We start from the raw sequence: 20,201 nt of genomic DNA, 5'->3' as shown, positions 1-20,201 counted from the left end.
ACTATAAATCTATTTGATATGTAAGGACCTGGGACCGCGTTTTTCTGCTCAGTAAGCAGGCCACTGTAACCGACGATCTTTCAAATCCGAAAACTAAAAACTACGAAAAAGTACTTAGGCCTTCATTAAGTCCCACTTTCACGCGACGTTCAATGTTTCAATCTGCTCTTTATGTATTGTTCAGGCTATAAATAGGCTCTTTTCAAAAGTTACGCGAGAAATACGCACAATCGTCGCCTACCTTGCAAAACTTGTTCCAAACGACAACAAAGGCATAAGCAACGATGGATTGTTGAACTTTGCTGGCTGGTGTAGTGCTGCTGAAAAAAGATAAGTCTATTATTTTGGTTAGTGATCGTTTGGATTTGGGTCACCCCACGTTGTGTTTAGGTTAGTATAAATAAATAATACTATTTAGTCATATAAATCACCACAGCTCATTATCTTCAGCGTTATCGGTTATCGTTTCTGGATCTTTAGTTGCATCTGTGATATACTTACTTGCGGCATACTATTTTGGGAGTGTATATGAGCGTGTACCATGTACGGTAGCTCATCTCACATCGTGATGGTGGGACATAGTAGACAAATTAGAGAGAAAACAAGGAGGTATTAGTATTAGTTATATGTAAACAAACAAAACAAAAGAAGAGAAGAGGAAAGAAGAGCAGACAAATAAAAAAAGGGATGAAGTAGATAACAAATAAAAGAAACGTAGGCAGATTATTAGAAAAGGCATTATCCGAGACTCGGCAATCAAATGTCACTCCCGCCGAGATCTCAGCGAAACTCCCTTCCCGCCGAGACCCGCACAGCCGGGCTCGGTAGAAAAAACTAAGTGTTAGATAGATTAGTAGGAAAATAAATAAAACTACTTTATGACTCAAAGTGCAATGAATGAGCGTTAGTTTCGGGATCATTTCAGTGTTAGAGTTATGTTAGTTTTGATCCGTAATCAGCCCTGCTGACCCCTCCAACATTAGTTGCAGGCAGTGGTTGTTAGATAATGCGGCACTGTAACTACTACTATTTTAGAGGTATGATTCGTCAAGTTTATACAACTCAATGTTTCAATTGAGCCAAACTATCTATCTTACAATTACAAAAGCAAACCTAAACTTACAATTATATGCAAATGCAAAATGAAACTTGACAAATCATCGTCAATCCCCTTATTACAGGGCAGGGCCTGACGATTTGAATCTAATTTAATTTTGATCAGTGAACGGGCACCATATGGTACATTTTCTCACCATGAACCTATCATTTCCAGCCTATCTGAACTATTTAATAAATGGAAGCCATAACATGGGTTACGCTCCCCCTAAGCGGGCCCTCCGCATCCTGTCTCTGTCTTATCTCAAATACAAAATGCCAATGGTATGAATGTATCTATATACATTGGTCAGGCTTCAGAATCGTCCAGTGGGCAGTGCGCTCTACACTCCAAGTTCCCTTTTTTCAAATTTACCGCAAATTTGATATTTTACCCATTCATTGTTGATTAGACACAATGAAACATTGTGACAGAAGTTGAGGTTACTAGTGTATTAAATAATCTAGGTCCTATTTAGGATTATATCTGAAAAATCCAAATCTGGCCAACGCCCACCCTAAACCTAAACCTGTTCTAATCCACCTGAAATGACTAACGTATGGAAGACTTTGACTACCCAGCCATGCAATAGTCTCATTCCGCGCCTTATGGCAACTTGATGATTCTATTGCGCTCATCTTCTTGCACCACCCAGGGGAGACTTGGTCCTGTACCCAATGCTTAACTTATCTCCTTTCCACTCAGCTACTCGCAATTTCTTGTGATATAGTGGGCGGAATATTATTATATGAGACAATTCAATGCAGACGTCTTTCCAAATTTGGCAGATCGACAGGTAATCGGTGAGTTACCACGATAGTTGCTATTCAACAACTCGACAACGTCCCATCGTCAACGCCTGCTATGAGAATTTCCCATTGCAGACGCCAACGAAATGACGTCACCGAGCTATCGATCAACTACCCTGGTTATCGCCTGGTACCTTATAGCACGATGCTAGGAGGCGAACCGGAAGAATCGATGAGATACCTCCCCCCACACTTAATGGCTCTGTTGTTAATACCACAAATTCTGGATTAATTTTGCCTCAAAGCTTTTGACTTTATTTTATGTTTTTTAAAGTCTTAAGTAACATTCTGGTACACTTCTTAATTACCGATTATCGTTATCACTGATAACGATTTTGTTACATACATACAACATTATAACTTTGGGTCATCATGGTAACTTAGCGGTGCCGGTGTTATAGTGGTAAACGTGATTGCCTCTCACCCCAAAGGGCGTGGGTTCAATCCCAGTCAGCGTCACCAGGATTTTCTGAGACATAAAATCGCCGTCCTTCGGAAGGGAAGTAAAGCCGTTGGTCCCCGGTTCAGGAGGGGGGTCGATAGGTAGGGTCCGGGTGTAGGAAGATGTGCCTCCCTGGGGTCGGTAGCATTAGTTCTCAGTATGGGAAATAATATCGACGGAAAAAAAATTAAGGAAAAAATCAAGGCGACTCACCTTTGAAGTTAATTTTAATCATGATGATCATTTATGTAGCAACAACATTATACATTGATATCTGAATTGAAGAGTTCAGATATAAATGTATAATTTAAGAAGAAGGAATAGAATAAGAATTCTATTTAATTTTCTTGTATATTTTATATCCTTATAACATATTTATGTTTATGCAAACCAAATCGTGCCAGATGTTTTTTGCATGATGCTTCCCATTAAGCGCAGTAAACATACTGCACTCTACATACATTTTCGCACATATTTTATAACACGTTTATAACATTACTTTCTGAAATAAACACTCGTAAGATGTTTTTTATTATCACTATCAATGTGCTAGCATAGCGATCATTGTTCACGTGCATTCGATTTCGGAAACGTTCTACGCATTGGGAAATACCTCGCCTTCCTAAGGAAACCAATTAGTAAGGTAAACACAGCGCACTATTCATTGGGCTCCTTCGACCAATTATCGTTTTGTGTTATAATGACACTTGGTTCGGCATCGTGTCTTTTGTGTCATTAGGGAATTTTCCCCCTGAAGCGAACCTTTCCGGGGAAGAATGTTTGCAAATAGATTCTATGTGATTAATAGCCAATAATCATAGTATTGATTTAGCAGGTTTTCCTGTATTGATCTTGTGTTTGGAAGGGTACGAATCGTGTTATTATTTCTGTCTCTCGAATGATATTATTGTATCCTTTTAACGGTAACTCAAACAATATGGATAGCCTTCATTTTCTCTGTATTAAATTGGCGAGAAAACTGTTATTAGATTGCTGGGTAAGGATGCAGCTTCTCCTTCTGAATTTTCGACAAAATATAATTAAACGATGCACAACTTCTTGCAAACTGACACTCCTCTTCTTCAACAATGGAGTAGTCGGCTAACCGTCCCTTCATTTAAAGTTTTCAAGTTTTCAATAAAACTTCAAATTGTGCGATGCGTTCGAGCAGTCCAAACAATTTAATATTTTTTAATTTATGACTTCCAAAAGAGTGAGTAGAATAATGCTACCGAAAAGAAAAAAAAAAACAAAGGAAAGTGCTTACTGGTAAAAGTTAATTTTGTTTATGGAATGCTCCCGTCTAGTCTGGAGATGTGAGAGAGCGAAAATAAAACTTTGCTATTTTAGAAGAAGTTTAACAATCAACAGTCCTTCGCTCTGCTTCCATTCCTTCCTATGGAAGGAAAGGCTCCGTAAGAAGTTTTCCCGCCCTGGATCGATGATTTCGTTGCCCCCATGCACTCTTTCGGAGTAAATTTCATGCATCAGATAGTTATCACGATTGTTTCGCTATATCAGTATGCTACTGCTGTGCTACGAAGCCAACGGCATGTGTCTGGTGTCGGTCTGGTGTGCTCGGAAGAGTGTTGTCTTGGTTTAACATTCCACCTTGCACTTACCGGAGTCGTCGCCGTCGACTGCAACTTTGATGAAACTTTGGAATGTGCTTATTGCGATAGTTTTCCACCTGATGGAGTGTGCATTCTTGAATGTCCGTATACTAGCAGTGGAAGTATAATAGTTGCAGGAAAACAAGAACGTGGGTATAATGTACTAACTATCGGAGCGATGCGTTTTGGTGTGCTGCCCTGTTGAATTTATTTGTTCTCGACGATTGAAAATTCTTGTGCAAGACGTTCTATTTATTGTATTGAATTAAATTCTAGAGGATTGGTAATGCTTATGACTCTGAAGGAGAGAAAAGGTGATACGTATTAATAAAGTGAGTGACTCCGATGAGTAAGGTGCAATCTCTTATGTGTTTGAAGCATTCATGACTACCAATTCTTGTCTAATATAAGTTATAAAGATAATTAACACTGCAAACTTAGTATTAAACAATTTACTACACACAACAACTAATATGCCATTGAAGACATTTTCTTAAAAGGTTAGCTTATCTGGCTGGATCTTCACGCGTAGTACAAATTTTCTCTCCTTTGACACTACTGGTCTACACGTTTACCTGATTTGAAGAGATCAAGTGGCAAGCGTGTAGTTTAGTACATAAAGGGGTCATGTTGCCAGAATTAAAGAGATCGATAACTCCTTGGAGGAGGGTGGTAAACTGAAGCGATTGGTCAAAGCGACGATGTATCGAGTTTCAGAAACACTCTCGAGTCCATTCGAAATTCTAAGAGGATTACGGCAAGGTGTTGAACTTTCGTGTTTTCTGTTTAATATCGTCTTGGATTTTGTGATCTGAAGAGCGGGGATAGATTCGAGTTGTACGATTTTCGATTCCCCGAAGAAATTGGGGCGATGGTGGGAACATACATTAGACTATTATTGCTATTATTAGCTTATTGCGTGCTCTCAACTTGGTGCTTTAGATGCACTTCCACAGTTATTAATTGAGAACTTTCGAAGCTTGTACCATTTTTGCATTGGTATAATTGTGCGGCAAGTACAATCACACTCTAAGCTCAGGGAAGTCGAGAAATTTTCCAACCCGAAAAATTCCTAGACCGGACTGGGAGTCGCTGCCTTTACCGACTGAGCTGAGCTAAGAAAGGCCTCGCTTTGCCACTTTGTGCAGCATGTATATAAGTATACAAGTATGTTTTAATTACTCCTCTCGGCGCCGGTGGTGTAGTGGTTAGCGTGATTACCTCTCACCCCAGCAGGCCTGGGTTCAATTCCAGTCGGTGCCGCCGGGATGTTCTGAGGCATAACATCTATGATCACGCCTTCCTTCGGAAGGGAAGTAAAGCCGTTGGTCCCCGGTTCATGAGTTGATGGGTCGATAGGTAGGGTTCAGGTGTGGGCGCTGTCTCCCTGGCGTCGGTTAGCATTGGTGCTCAGCACCAATGGTAGGCTGGGCACGTCTTAAGAATGTCTCACGACAGTCCGGAGAAAATGGATTTCAATAACGAACGGACTGGAATGGGAGGAAGTGGTGCGCGGTGGGTAAGGTGGATCGACCAGGTGACCTGCGGATCCATCGCTGACTGCAAGGTTGGTGATGTGCATCCATGGATCGTGAAATGAAGACGACTTATGTGTACTGCAATGGCCTTAGTCAAAATAGATACGAAAGGGTTTATTTCTCATTTATTTATTTATTTATTTGATCAATTTCTCCACGAAAATAAATTAAAATTTTCGAATAACTTTTAATGATTTGCTGTTGTTGTTGTTCTTTATTAGTGACATTTTACATCTTGCGGATGCATTCATGTCAGTTAAATTGATTTTTTTTTGTAAACAGTGTGTGGGTGTGTTCAGAGTGATGTGAGGGTGAGTGTTAGTGTTTACGATACAATTCAAAATTCACTTAGCTTTCTTATCGTTTGCTCGTTTCCTGGTTCATCGTCTGCATACTCATCTCATGTTTTACACTTCTTCTCCATAAATTTCTTCTTTACTTCTTCTACATATATATATATTCACCATCTTCATTCTTCATGATCCACATTATTTTTAATTTCTCCGTTCCTTCTTCTGCATCGCTTGCTTTTTCTTCATCCTCCGCTCCGTTTTCTTCGTGCATCCTGCACTTTCCTTTCCATTCTATCTTCACCCTTCAAAGCTTCCGATAAAGTTTGGTTTCATACAGAAACTTCAGCAACCGCTTCTCAGAATCATCGTCGTTGCGTAACGTCGTAAAAAGGCTTGTGGAATCGATTCCGTATTTCATCCTGGCCGCTTCAAATTTCCTGCAGTGCAGAATAATGTGACGAACATCGACAACGGTTCCACAGCATTCACGTGCTGGCGGAGCTGTTTTCTTCAGCAGAAATTCATGCGTAACCCTAGTATGACCAATGCGCAGATGAGTGAGTACGCGTTGATCGGCAGAGCTGTACTGATCGATCCACTTCTTCGTTTCCCTTTTGACCTACTTCAGCTTCACATCGGTCAATTGTGCCCAACGTGCTTCCCATAGCTGACGAAAAACTTGATTCATGTTCTTGCGGGAATCAATCCTTGGTACGGCGACGTTGATTGGTGGACTGTTTCGTGCTTCACTGGCTAGATGGTCTGCTTCTTCGTTACCGCGAATCCGGCATGACCAGGGATCCAACAAAGGTGGATCGGCTATCCACGTAATAAGCGCTCGATTTCCTGGATCCACGGATGCTGCGATCTTCCACTCTCTATGGTCGAAAGACAGCTGGCCGAATCAGACAGAATGATAACACATTCGGTTGATGCTCTTGCAGCGATGACGGCCGACTTGATTGCAAAGGCCTCCGCCGAAAACACGCTACATTGTGACGGAAGACCCATTGCTTGCTGAATGCTGCTACTAAATACACCTGCTCAGCCAAAGCACGGTTAAACCGGTTAGCCAGCAATTTCTGCACGATGAGACGCACTGTATTCGGGGGATCCCCACCCGAGCAAAGCTGAAGATCAAATTGAAATCAAAATTTGCTGTTATGATGTAACTTATTTTGAATACTCCAGTTGATCTCATTTTGGTTGACTTAACGGTTTACACAGAAAAAATGAGAGCAAAATTTAACACTGTTGAAGCAAACGGAAAATTAATACGGGCCTGGAGTAAATGGTTACCATTCATATTTCTCAAGCTGAAAGACTTGGGCTCCAATCTCACCCCGGGCAAGTCACGAATGACCTAAAATGTGTTAAACAAATCAAATAAACAATAATCATTAGTTCAACGACAGATGAATTTCAATTAAATTTTAAACAAGACGAAAACAGCAGAATTTCTAGTTAAGTTGCTTTCATTTAAAAAGTTTTGACTGCATAATGAAAGCACAATATGATATCAGACTTATGTCGCAACATTTGAAATCAAAATGAGTTTTCGTTATGATAGCAACTGCACATTTTAATATCGATTTGCTTTCATTTTGTTAACCGACTTTGCTCGGGCAGCTTTCATCTGCCGTTTCACATCTCAAACAATATGCGGCTTGGGTTCCTACCACTCTCGGTAGCCGAGACGTGTCCGTACAGCGATGTTTGAAAGCTCTACATCAATCGTCGCCAGGCGATCGGACGCTCGTTCCACAACTGGAAGATCGATATTTCTGGAATCCTTCTTTATCAAACGAATTGCAGCATGAATTATGGCTTGCATAACCATTATATCGAACGGCAAAGTGCCTGCTTTTGCCATAATCGCTGGAATCGGACTGGTGACGTACGCCTTTGAGGCGAACCGGACCATCCGGTTGTAGATGGGCGCAAGAGTCTGCACCACTGAATCCTTCACTCTACTGACAAGCCCGATACCGTAGATAAGTCGCGACGTGACAATTGCTGATCCGATACACAACAGAGAATAATGATACAAATAGATAAATAAATCATTTGATGACGAAAGCTATTAGGGAGTTCGCTTTGAGAATCTTTCAAGAACGGTTGTTTTTTTTACTCCACTGCGGGCTTTTATTTCATTTTATTTTTTTGAGTCGGGGCTGTCTTTGTGCTGGCGTACATTTGAATAGTTTTGTGACCCGGGTGCGATAATTTGATTTGGAATGGTTTGGGCTGATCTTTTCACCCCTGTTGCTTAGGTGCTTAGTGTGCTCTCGCTTACCTTTGTTGCCGGTGTGATTCGACCGCACTGATCTATTGTTAGGTTTTTGCGATGTGCATTGCTTTTGTGCCCAGAATGATTTAAAAAAGAAAAGTGATATCTTGTTACTGTGTGGTTGGAATCGCTGCAGGAGGAATTGCTTAAACATGACTAGAAGAAAATATGCGTGGAAGCATCGGGATTGCGCTCCCGGATATATTGATTTTGGTGAGTACGTTCCATCTGAAGATTGTTCTTAAAAATTTCTCGATTGCATTTTTGAGGGGATGTGTTTGCTTTTGTGGGCAGTAATGGAGATTTATATTCATCGTTTCCCATTTGTCAGAGGGATTACCTCGATCGAGTGAGGTATGTTCCTCGGTTTGTACGGTTGGGTGCCTACAAATAATGCATCATGTTTTTTTTTCATGTTGGAGCATGATTCGTTAAGTATATAAATGCCGTGATCGGACGTGCATGCTTGGCACTTGACCGATTAGTATTTGATGTGGTGTTAGGTGTGCCTTTAACACGATCATGAAGGCCGTGGTTGAAGACTGACGGTAGACACGGTGGGTTGTGTTTGGTAGTGTGGTTTGGTGGTTTTGATGCGGTAGTTTGATGTTGAATAGGGCGGTCTGGTGAAATATGAAGGAGAAAACAGTCGTTTTAAAACGCATTAGAGTTCGGTCGAGATAGCTTAAAAGGTGTGCAATATTTGTTCGTTGGTCGTCGCGTTAGTCATAGTTTACTTTGTAAAGTTAGGGGCACGGTAGCCCAAAAATGTGAAAGTTTTATGGATTCTGTTCCCGTCTTACGTAAGGACCAAATCGAAACAACGAACGGCGCGTAAAAGTAGAATTTAATGAAGGCATACGCGCTTTTTTGTCAGGTTTGCTTTTTTGTCAGGTTTGAAAGAACGTCGGTCGTAGAGGCTTATTCTTAGGTAAAAAGCACTTCCGTCGAGTTTGAGTTTGAATAAATCCCAGGTCCTATTATATTAGGGAGACTTATAGTAACATCACTTGATTATCGTGTGTTTGTGAAATTTACCATCGTCATCTTGGCTTGGTGGCTTTAGAGCGACCATTTTTGCTTACTGAGTAGAACATCATGAGTTTAATCTGAAGCTCTTCCACGTTCAAGATTCGTTAATCGATTTATTTGTCAATGTGAATACATTGGGGTAACAAAAAGGGGTTGGTCACTCCGCACAGTGTGCCAAAAACAAGCTTGAGCACACCTGGACACAGTCATTGGCACTGTTTGGCACCCATGGTTACAATTTTTCTGATCTTTAAAGTTACTGGCAACACTGAACTTTTTCTGCACCTGCGTCTCCTCTAAAATTCGTCAAAAGAATGTTGTAGGAGATGGACCAGCAGCAGCATTAGAAGCAGCCGCAGCCGTGGGAGCTACATCGCTAATTTGTGTAGCCGTGGCTCTAGCAATGCGCTATTTAAGTTATGTCTTGAACTGTGCCTTAAATTTAGCTTTGATATTTTCTCCATTCAATAAGTGGATCGATCTTCCGCCGTGTAGTCTCGAATCGAATTGGAAAGGACATTACATGGGGGGGGGGGGGGGGTGTGTATGTGTGGTCTTGGATGGTGCTGACAATGAGGATGATGATCGTTGATGGTGGGGTGAGAGCTGACAAATGAGCTACGTCGTTGCTTTTGCTTTCCTTCTAAGGACATGAACTCCATCTTAAGTGGCGGCCAAGGTAGACGCGACACGCGGCGCTACCAATTCAAAAGAATCTGATTATTTATTATTAATTCTTGCGTGAGTCACATCGCGTCGCGTATACCCTGGCCGCCACCTTACATTGGTTCTTCGTGTTCGAATCTGAGTCAGCCGCCCGTAACCGAAATGGGCGTCACACCACCGGACGCTGCTGCCAGGACGGAGGCTATCGCAGCCACTGCCGACATTGGGTTACCAGGTGCTAATGCCATGCCCATGCCCATGTTTTCGATGTTCTCGTTGCTCCACGCACCGTCTTGGACGAGGAGAGACACAGCTTCATAATGAACGAGAATTGTGTGCCTTTGTGATCGATCGCGCTGTGGTTGCACTTCATTATGGCGTTCACCACCAGAGCTATGCTCGGGAACTCGACCAATCCGAAGGAGGAACGTTCCGATTTCAGCGCGAACATTCGCACTTGCGACGGGTGGCTGTCCTTGGTGGTGAATGTATTCAGCAGAAGATCCTCGGATGTAACGGGTGGGGTATTGAAGAATAGGAGAATCTTGCTCGGTGGCAGAATGCGATTTTTGCTGGCCTGGTTCAATGAAAGGAAGCGATTGTTCTTGGAGGCGCTGTAGTTCTTGAAGCTGATCGAATTTTCAGGCAGGGTGTAGGGGTTGGTGGACTCTGACAAGTTGTTTTGCTTGGAAAATGCAATCTGAATTTTGCTGCCATCATTTCCGATTGGAATGTTGTTCAAGTGCTGGATGCTGCGTTCGACTGGTTCGACTGCTATGGCGTCTCCCATCTGGGCCATGGCGGTACCCTCTTTGCTCTTCAGGAATTTTATCTTAAAATTTCCGTACAGACAGAACAGATTGAACAACTTATTGGTGGTGCTTGTGTTGTTATCGAGTTCGTAGACTATCATCACTGCGCCCTGTTGCTGTGCCGGTTGAATGAAGTTGGTTGGTCCATTTCAGGTCAGTGGTGCGTCTTTCATCAGTCCGACGAGTGTTCCGGCCGGTATTGGTTTCCAACTTTCCGACGGATGAAACTCGGGCGGTGAAAAATTCGATGCAAATCCGTTTCCTCCGCCGGCTCCCAGAAGGGCTGGTTTAGGACCATGGTTGACTAAAGATTGACGGTCATTGTACGGGGTCGGCTTTCCCTTGAAGATGGTAGGATCGTGTAGCAACGGGGCTCGTCCGTTGCAGGCATTCTTGGAGACGGCTGCTTCCAATGTGTAGTCCCAACTGGAGTCCGTGTCGTTTTTGTAAACATTGAAAAACAAGGCATTATACAAGCAAACAAAAGTCAGTTCAATGACTTCTTGGCACTGTCGGTACAGCTGGGACACACTGAGACACACTGAGAAAAAAGTTGGCGCAAAATAAGTGTGTCCACCCTTTGGGTAACAACAATTCGATCATTGGTGTGTTGTAATAAAAGGAACTCGTTTGCCTAGTGCCAAACGTATTTGCTTACTGAGCAGAAGATCGTGGGTTCAATCCCAAGCCATCAACTCAATCAAACGTACTTTTCGTCGAGTAATGAACTTTTCAGTCTCGGAGCACTTAATTTTACATTAAGTTTACGTCTGATCCTTTATGTCAAAGATGGATTCCGTCACGTGTCAAATTAGTTATTTCTAAGTGTGTGGCAATAGCAGAGTAGAATCCGCGCACGGTCAATCAAGCTCATGCTCATGCTTATATGATAATGAATTTAAAAATAATTGAATTATAAATAATCCACAAGCTAAGAAAATATTCCCGTTTTTAAAACAATGTGATCAATTTGCCCCCGAATTAGTGTTCATAGCTTTTGGTTGTAAAGCAAATAACAGCATGTCTACTTTCTATTGGTGCACATAACATCGCCTCATTATGAAGATTATTATAAGTTTTAAACGAAAATGGCCGAAAATCTACGTGACGTGACTCGTGGAGAGGTCTAAAGCACATCCATCCACGAGAGAACACTTATTTCCAATTAATTCAAAAACATAACCAGGTCACAGCAGCAATACCCAGTTTTTAAAAGTTCACCGCGAAACTTTTTAATTCAATGCCATTAGTCGAAGTGATTGATCGGAGTTCTTCACTTAATTTGTTGAACAAAACACAGCGATTTCGAAGTAAATTACGCCAACGAAAAGTTTCCTAATGTTCACTGACATCGCTGTTAAAGTGGATGGACTTTATTTTTAAAATGCTTGCAAATGGTTCTCAGAAGCTCAGCAGCCAGGGGCTCAAATGAAAGTCATCCATGATTTGATATGCTTGAGCCAAGTCATATTTCGTCGAGGAGGAGCGGAAAATTCGCCTCTCGAAAACTTTCCGATAGAATAATCCCTTGAAAACGAATGGACCAAATTTCATTAATTTCCACCCTCGTGGCCGTGGTCTATATATCGGTAGGTGGTGGAAGGGATGTTGTTGTTTGCCGTCGCATATCACTTGGTGTTTTTGAGGAGGCTTTGATTGACAGCGCAATAAATATTGGGGGACAGTAGCGGTGGCTCATCGTGCATAGGTTCTTTGCTTACTATGTGTCATCTCCGATACAGTAAATGGACGGAAATGTGCGACGGCGGCGGGGGGTTCTTCGGAAGCAAATGATGAAATCTTATCTCTGCGCCTAATAGCGTATCGTAAATTTCCGGAACCCTCGACGGATGTGCACTACAATTCGGATGGAGAGGGTTTGACGATCCGGCAACAACAGCGAACGACGTGAAAGGAAGCGTTATTTGCATTTGACTGTAATGACATCGAGCCTATCCTTGGTTCTAGGCCAACTGAACAGGATGCTGGGCATCGTGGTTTCATAATGACAATGATTTTTGAGGTTGTGAAAGCTAGGAAATAATTTGACTTTCTGTTCTGCCGCCGGGGATGGTTGGATGGCCGGTGTCAAAAACGGAGGAAATGCATCGATTTGCCAAAAGTTTAACACTGATAGGCACATTGGTAGATAGGCGTCGTAGCTATACAGTATTGTACCTATTGACATTGGCGCAATAAATAGCGGGTGCTTTTCTGTTTATAACTACCGGTTTGGTGGTTGCGCATTTGTTCGGGTACCAGCCGATAGATAAGCACTGCAGACAGGATTATATGCATATTTCTGGTACACCAGCCGTTCAGATCTATAATAATATAGGAAGTAGTATGTGGATGCAGCGCAGCGCAGCTGCTTTTGGCTAAATGATGTAATGAATTGAATGTTACGGGGTAATCCAGCATGTGTGGTATTTGCATATGGCTGGAAGAAATCTATCGGTTAATATGCAGCAGTCGTAAACTAGTCAAACTTCATTCTTAATTGCAAGTTATAGCGTTGATTTTATCGTTACAGTTTTATTTTTATCGGTGGGTATATTAGAAAATACCATTGGAAAATTCATGTAAATTTTGGTGATATATAGCACACACGTTATTAACGCTAGATTTGACGTATATCATGTTAAATATATCATGGAATCCATCATATTAGGTTCATGCTTTTGACGTTCCAACTAGAATTTTCTTGGAAACACAGAAACTAGCTCGGGAAACACCTAAATGAATGTATCTCCTAAGTGATCACCGATGATCAACCAATAATTGCATTTTCGTGAAATTGAAAACTTCAACTGATTGGATCTCAGTAAACCTTTGCAAATATCAAGTTTAAACATTATTTGAACTAACTTTTTGATTATTTTGGTGCAACAATAATTTTTTAGATACTAAATAGAGCTTACCAATTTCCCATACATTTTTGTATGGCGTCTTTATGTATATATCCGATGGAGAAAATCACATTTGAGCAATTCTCTACAGATTGACGAATTTTTTAATTTTTTTTTAATTTGTCGGCTCCGATTTTGATGAAAATTTGCACAGTTGTTCTTTTTTAGTAAATATGCCAATTTGTGTTATCAGTTCTTCAAATTGAATCACGACTACTTTTCTACTGGGGCCTGTGTAAAAATAGTACTAATGAGTTAAACAATTTATATTGCTGAAACGCTTTGTTCGATTAATTTGGTGTCTTGAGCAAAGTTGTAGATATTATTTTGGCAATAATGTTAAAAATATACACTGTAAAAAAATTCGTTTGTTTCAATGAAAAAAAAAAATATATTTCTTATTAAAAAAATTAATTTCTCAAAAAGTACATTTTTTTTACAAAAAGTTCAAGCTTCATTGAAGCTCATAATATTTGCTACAAACTGGCAAAGTTTGGTGATGGTAAACTCAAAAACAAAAAAGTTATGATTTTTTGAAAATTTCACGATTTTTACATTTACATTAAAAACACATGTTTTTCAACCGTGTATATTTTTTCAAGAATTGCATTTTAATTTTGCACAACTTTCTCGAAGACACCAATGCAATCAAGCAAGCCGTTTTTGCAATATAGATATGTTTATTTCATTAGAGTTTTTCTACACAGGCCCTATTGAAAAGTTAGGATTCATTACATCTGATACCATGAAAAGGTATCGTTACTAACAAAACTAAAAAATTCATTTGATGAATATTGAGTTAGAACTAAATAAAAGTGAAATGATGCTCAAACTAGTGATTAATTTTCTTTTTTATTCATTGTCTTCAATTTTGCATAGTTGTATCAGTGATCTTAACGGTAATAAGTCAAATACTCAACACTGTAGTAGTGAACACCAAAAATATCTGTCTGTACCTAATGTAGAAATTATACCTATCGATCTGATACTTAAATGAGTTTGAATGGTGAAAACAAGCAGTTGATCACAAAGATTGCTTTTTACCGCATACATCTTAAAACGTTATCACAGGAAATAAGTGTAACACCATTTGGTTAAAAGGTAAGCATAACCTTCAGTTGTATTTCAATGCAATCATTTTTAAAGATTATTATTTTTAATTTTTTTGATACAGGAAGCAACATGAGTGAACGAGCATGTTTTATCAGGTGCATTCGGCCGTTCGAGGAAGTCAAGTGCTCGAAAGACCTGAGGAATATTTCGAATATTACCATCCAGAAATTAAAATCGATTGGATATTCTGAAGCATCAGGATTGAATACTGGTTTTCACATTTGCACGTTCTGTCGTCTTCGTGTTGATAAACAAGCTCTTTTCATCTCAAACGAGGAACAGCATGTTGCCGGAAGCTCAAAGATGCCAACTACAGTGATAGTACCTGTCGTACCGAGCTGTGAAAGCCTTACAACTGTACCATCAATGACATCAGTTACTTCAGTTCAATCGTACCAAGAATTTACTCAACCAGTCAACATCGAGATATTCAACCGAGACATTGCAGGAATCCAGGTATCACCGATAGACGTGGGAAAACTCAACTACATCCACTACCCCGAAAAGAAGCACCGTGAAATCAACGAAGGTATTAGAAAGAATCTTTTCAACTTCGAGCCTGAGGCTGACGAAGTGAATGAACTCAAAGAAGTTTTAGAAAACATGAAGGAAAAGTTTTCCAATGCATCCACTGCAAGAAGTGAAAAATTATTAATTTTATCGTTATTGCCTTATTCATGGTCAACACAAAAAGTTATGGATCAATTTAATGCTAGTAGATATATTGCAACAGAGGCTAAGTTGATAAAGGAAGGTCATTCGTCAAAAACCGCAAAATATGGCACAGCCTTAAGTGATGAAACAAAATTGGCAGTCAAAATTTTTTTTGAAGATGATGATATAAGCCGGGCAATGCCTGGTCAAAAAGATTATATGTCTGTGCAGAAAGAAGGAAAACGACAAGCCATTCAAAAAAGATTACTAATGATGACTTTGAGAGAAGCTTATAAACGATTCAATGAAATTCACTGCAATGTAAAAATTGGATTCTCTTCATTTGCAAAACTCCGCCCTAAGCAATGTAAACTTTTAACCAGCTCTGGAACCCACAATGTTTGCGTGTGCACAACGCATGAAAACATCAATCTAGTTTTACACAGTTTGAAAAAACTTAACCATTTAAATGATGTAAAAACGTTAACTGACAGCCTACTTTGTGAAAACAAGACAACATATTGCTATCTACGGTGTTGTGAAGATTGTCCAGACTCTTCCGCATTAGAAAACATTTTATTAAAACAATTAGAGGAAAAATGCATTGATCAGCTTTCATTTGAACAGTGGGTTACCACGGATAGATGTGATTTAGAAACTATTGTAAAGCCTGCAGACGAGTTTGTTTCATTTTTCTGCTTGAAATTGACAAGTTTGATACCACATGATTTCATAAAAACACAGCAATCTAATTTTTTGAAAACTACACGAAATAATTTGCAAGAAGGTGAATTTTTAATTACTTGCGATTTTTCCGAAAACTACAGCTTTGTGTTACAGGATGAAGTTCAGTCTCATCAATGGAATGTCCAACAAGCTACCATTCATCCATTTCTTATATATTTTAGAGAAAATATGCAAGTTAAACATTTAAGTTTTATTATAATTTCTGAAGAGTTAAGGCATGACTCAGTGGCTGTTAACTTATTTATTTCTAAAATGATAAGTTTTTTACGCATTAACCAAAGTAAAAATATCAACAAGATTTATTTTATGTCCGATGGAGCCGCGTCACAGTACAAGAACCGGAAAAATTTTGCTAGCCTTTGTAAATTTAAATCAAAGTATGGAATTGAAGCCGAATGGCATTTCTTTGCAACTTCACATGGGAAAGGTCCTTGTGACGCTATTGGAGGTACAATAAAATGTATGGCTACTAGAGCAAGTTTGGCCAAAGAACGTGAACATCCAATAAAAAATGCAAGAGAGCTTTATAATTGGGCAAATAATCGAAAAGAAGAAGAATTAACAAAATTATCATTTAGTTTTGCCACAACAGAGGAATACGAATGTATGGCTTCACACCTCAACGAGCAATATAATAATGAAAAAATAATTCAAGGAACTCAAAAGTTGCATTCTTTCATTCCTGTATCAGAAAATAAAATTAAAGCCAAACGATACTCAAACTGTAATGATAATGATGCCAAAATATTCGATGTATTTAAGAAGTGATGTAAATAAAAATAGAAAGTAAGTGTATTACAATGAAAATAAATTATGTATCATTTGTCCATAAGGTTTTCCAATAAAAGAAAAGTAAAAAAGAGCAGATAAATGTATTTTGTGGATTTAAGTTGAGATTTTAAAATAAAAAAGTAGTCGGGATTCGCTATTACAAATTGTAATAGCGAACCCCGACTACTTTTTCGATAGGGCCTGTGTAGAAAAGCGCTTATAAAATAAACATTTTAATACATTGCAAAAACGGCTTGCTTGATTGCTATGGTGTCTTCGAAAAAGTTGTGCAAAATTAAAATGCAATTCTTGAAAAAATATACACGGTTAAAAAAAATGTGTTTTAATGAAAATGTAAAAATCGTGAAATATTAAAAAAACCATAACTTTTTTTGTTTTTGAGTTTACCATCACCAACTTTGCCAGTTAGTAGCAAACATTATGAGCTTCAATGAGGCTTAAAACGAAAATTTTCAAAAATGTGCTTTTTGAGAAATTAACTTTTTTAATAATAAATATAATTTTTTTCATTGATACAAACGAAATTTTTTACAGTGTATATTTTTTACACAATTGCCAAAATAATATCTACAACTTTGCTCTAGACCCCAAATCAATCGAACAAAGCGTTTCGGCAATATATATTTTTAAACTCATTAGTACTATTTTTACACAGGCCCTTTTCAAAAAGAAGTCGTAATTCAATATGAAAAACTGAGAGCACAAAATGGCGCCTTTACTAAAAAGGAACAACTGTGCAAAGTTTCAGCGTAATTGGAAATGATCGGTCAGGATCGATTTGCGAACCTTCGTGGAATGCCTCATTTGTCGATTACTTTTTCGAAGGGACGTATCAGCTTTTGTAATCAATAAAATTTTCCTATCAGATAGTAGTGTTAGGATGCGTGGGTAAGCTACCAGTTACGCCAAATCAACAATCAAATGCATTGTTTACAAAAGCTGATACGTCCTTTCAGAAAAATAATCGAGATTTGTATTTTCTACGTAATTGGTTCATTCTGAAATTCATATTTTAGAAAGATATTTTGACTTCTAAACACATGAAACCACACAAAATTTAAATTTCCGGGAATAACAATCAAAACAGAATATTTTATTCAACTGAGAGATCTAGACCGCAGAACCATGATCCACACATTAAACTTCCATAATAACCATAATCCAAAAGTTTTGCGAAATTTCGAAAAATCCTGGCTTATACCGCATACTCTTATTAGCAAAACGTCACCACCATCTAAACGATAAGAATTTTACAAAAAATCATGTACATTTGTTTGAGCCATACCATGAGCCATTATTCCAAATCCTTTTTACGCCTCAGTGCGCTAATCAGCCCTCGCAGGAAAAGGAAAAGTAATTTATTTCAGTTTCCAGCTGGGATGACAATGCGTGTCACCAGCAACGGGGTGTGTTGTTAATGTCAGCGAAATTTTCTTTGTTATGCGCTTCAAACCGCGTATTATATTCGCACCCATCATCATAGGAAGGTATCATAATTTGCTTTTATATTATTTCCACGGCAGTAATGGTCTCTTGCAACACATACCTCCGAGCACACTGACTGGTTTCACGTGCAATAACGCGATGGATCTTTATAGCCAAGCATTTTTTCCCTCTCTTCACCTCCACCCACGAACAGAGGACCTGGGAAGCAAGGGCTAACTGTTTACGATGAAATACATCAAATCACAACTTTTCCATTTCAACTCTATCCATCTTTTCACGTTGCGCTGGATGTAAAGAAAAACAGCTACCCTTCCAGCTTTATACGTGGTGCACTTTAGCATCTATTCGCTCTGGGAAACTTCAATAACTTCCTCCTTTACGATAATGCTGATGGTGAAGCAAAGTGAAATATATTCTTCACCTGTTTGCACGCTGCTCGATATCGGAGGGAGAAGAATAATGCACTGCTACTACGTGACCAGAAAGGATTCCATGATATCAGCACAACAAATGCGACCAGTACGACGACGATGACGACGACGACGACGGCGACGACTATAACGACGCATCCCATCATTCTCCATTGCCATCTGTAAGTTGAGATATTTTATATTCGTGGTTCTTTGTCGTTAGTAGATTGGTAACTTTTGCGAGATTTCAGGTTTCTACGCTGATTGTATTTTTTTTTACTTATTTTCTGCGAGTGCCACTGATGACATTTTTGATCATTGAGATGTGCTGAAACACGCCAGACGTTCACAGTTTCTACTCTTCAGTACATCGTACTTAATGGACTACGGTATCCTATAGATCATTGATCAAAGACATTTCTGAGCCAATCTCGGCTTATAAACATGAACGATTAGTGAATTAATATAGTCAACTGAACGTAAAATTGAAAGTATGCGTTGCTGAATACACTAGTGGAAATTAATATAAGGACACTTTAAACAGCATGGATCCTTTTAATTTGAAGAATCTGAGGAAAATCAAAATATCTTTCTAAAATATGAGTTTAAGAATGAACTAATTGCGTCATGTACGTAGACGATACAAAATTTGTATCATTATTATTATTGTAACATTACGTGATAACCGCTTCCAACTTAAGTGGAAATCACGTTATATTTACCTTACTGCTCACGTTGACCGCTAAATGGGAATATTTTTGGCTACATGGTATTAACGTAAATGTTACTTGAAAAGTAGTATGGACGAAAGCTACCTATGTTTTCACGTAGATCGGACGTGCATATTTTTTGGAGTGTATGCATCTCCCTTCGCACAGCCTAGAATCTTAAGCAATTGAAAATCACGTGCTCCGGTTCACTTGATTCCGCCTGGCTGGCTCTGTACCCCAGGTTTGACCTCCGTGCCTTAGTATCGACAAACATAGGCTATTCAGAAGACGTATCTTGCTACTGCTTGGTCCTGAGCTATTCGGCATGATGCTACACTGAAACAAATCGGCATGAACGGTTTATTGGATTGTTCTACATATATGTATATGCAGAACAATCACATTTTTGCCGTTATTGCGAATGGACTATTTTTAAAGAAATTTTTATGTAGATTATTTTTGAACATGGAAGAATGCGTTTATCTGTTTACTGTACCGAGTTATATGCATCTTAGTGAATTGGTTTTTGTTTTTAAGAGGAGTGGAGTTTTCAAAATAACCTAGCTCAGTTCACTCCGATTTTGATGAACATTTTTACATGTGTTCGGTATGATGTATGATTCAAGACTAATATTTCAAAAGGGCCTTCACCAATGGTGTAGCTTGACTGGGTTTATGCGGTTGTCATGTGACGTTTTTGCAATGCTTCGTTGTAAGTGAATGGTTTTCTAAATCTGTTCACCCATATGATAAGGCAGGGAAATTCCGGGAAAAGTTTTTCGATACTTCGAGATGAAGTTAAATGAAACTCCTGAGCAGTCTTCACGAA

The 20,201-nt window shown here is 39.2% G+C and overlaps 1 protein-coding gene and 1 pseudogene across 1 annotated transcript in view; one reads left to right on the top strand and one right to left on the bottom strand.

The window, feature by feature from the left end:
- The window catches only part of LOC135701933 (somatostatin receptor type 2-like), a 170,862-nt gene that overhangs the window by 27,964 nt on the left and 122,697 nt on the right, over positions 1-20,201 (top strand). The gene's annotated exons all lie outside the window — the stretch shown is intronic.
- LOC135701948 (heterogeneous nuclear ribonucleoprotein L-like) overlaps positions 9,923-20,201 on the bottom strand; it is an 85,722-nt pseudogene continuing 75,443 nt past the window's right edge.

Source organism: Ochlerotatus camptorhynchus, unplaced genomic scaffold (genome assembly GCF_037179485.1).
Source record: "Ochlerotatus camptorhynchus isolate MF236.1 unplaced genomic scaffold, CSIRO-AGI_Acam_v1.1 ptg000180l, whole genome shotgun sequence".
Taxonomy (NCBI): Eukaryota; Metazoa; Arthropoda; class Insecta; order Diptera; family Culicidae; genus Ochlerotatus; species Ochlerotatus camptorhynchus.
This window is presented reverse-complemented; position numbering and strand designations above follow the sequence as displayed.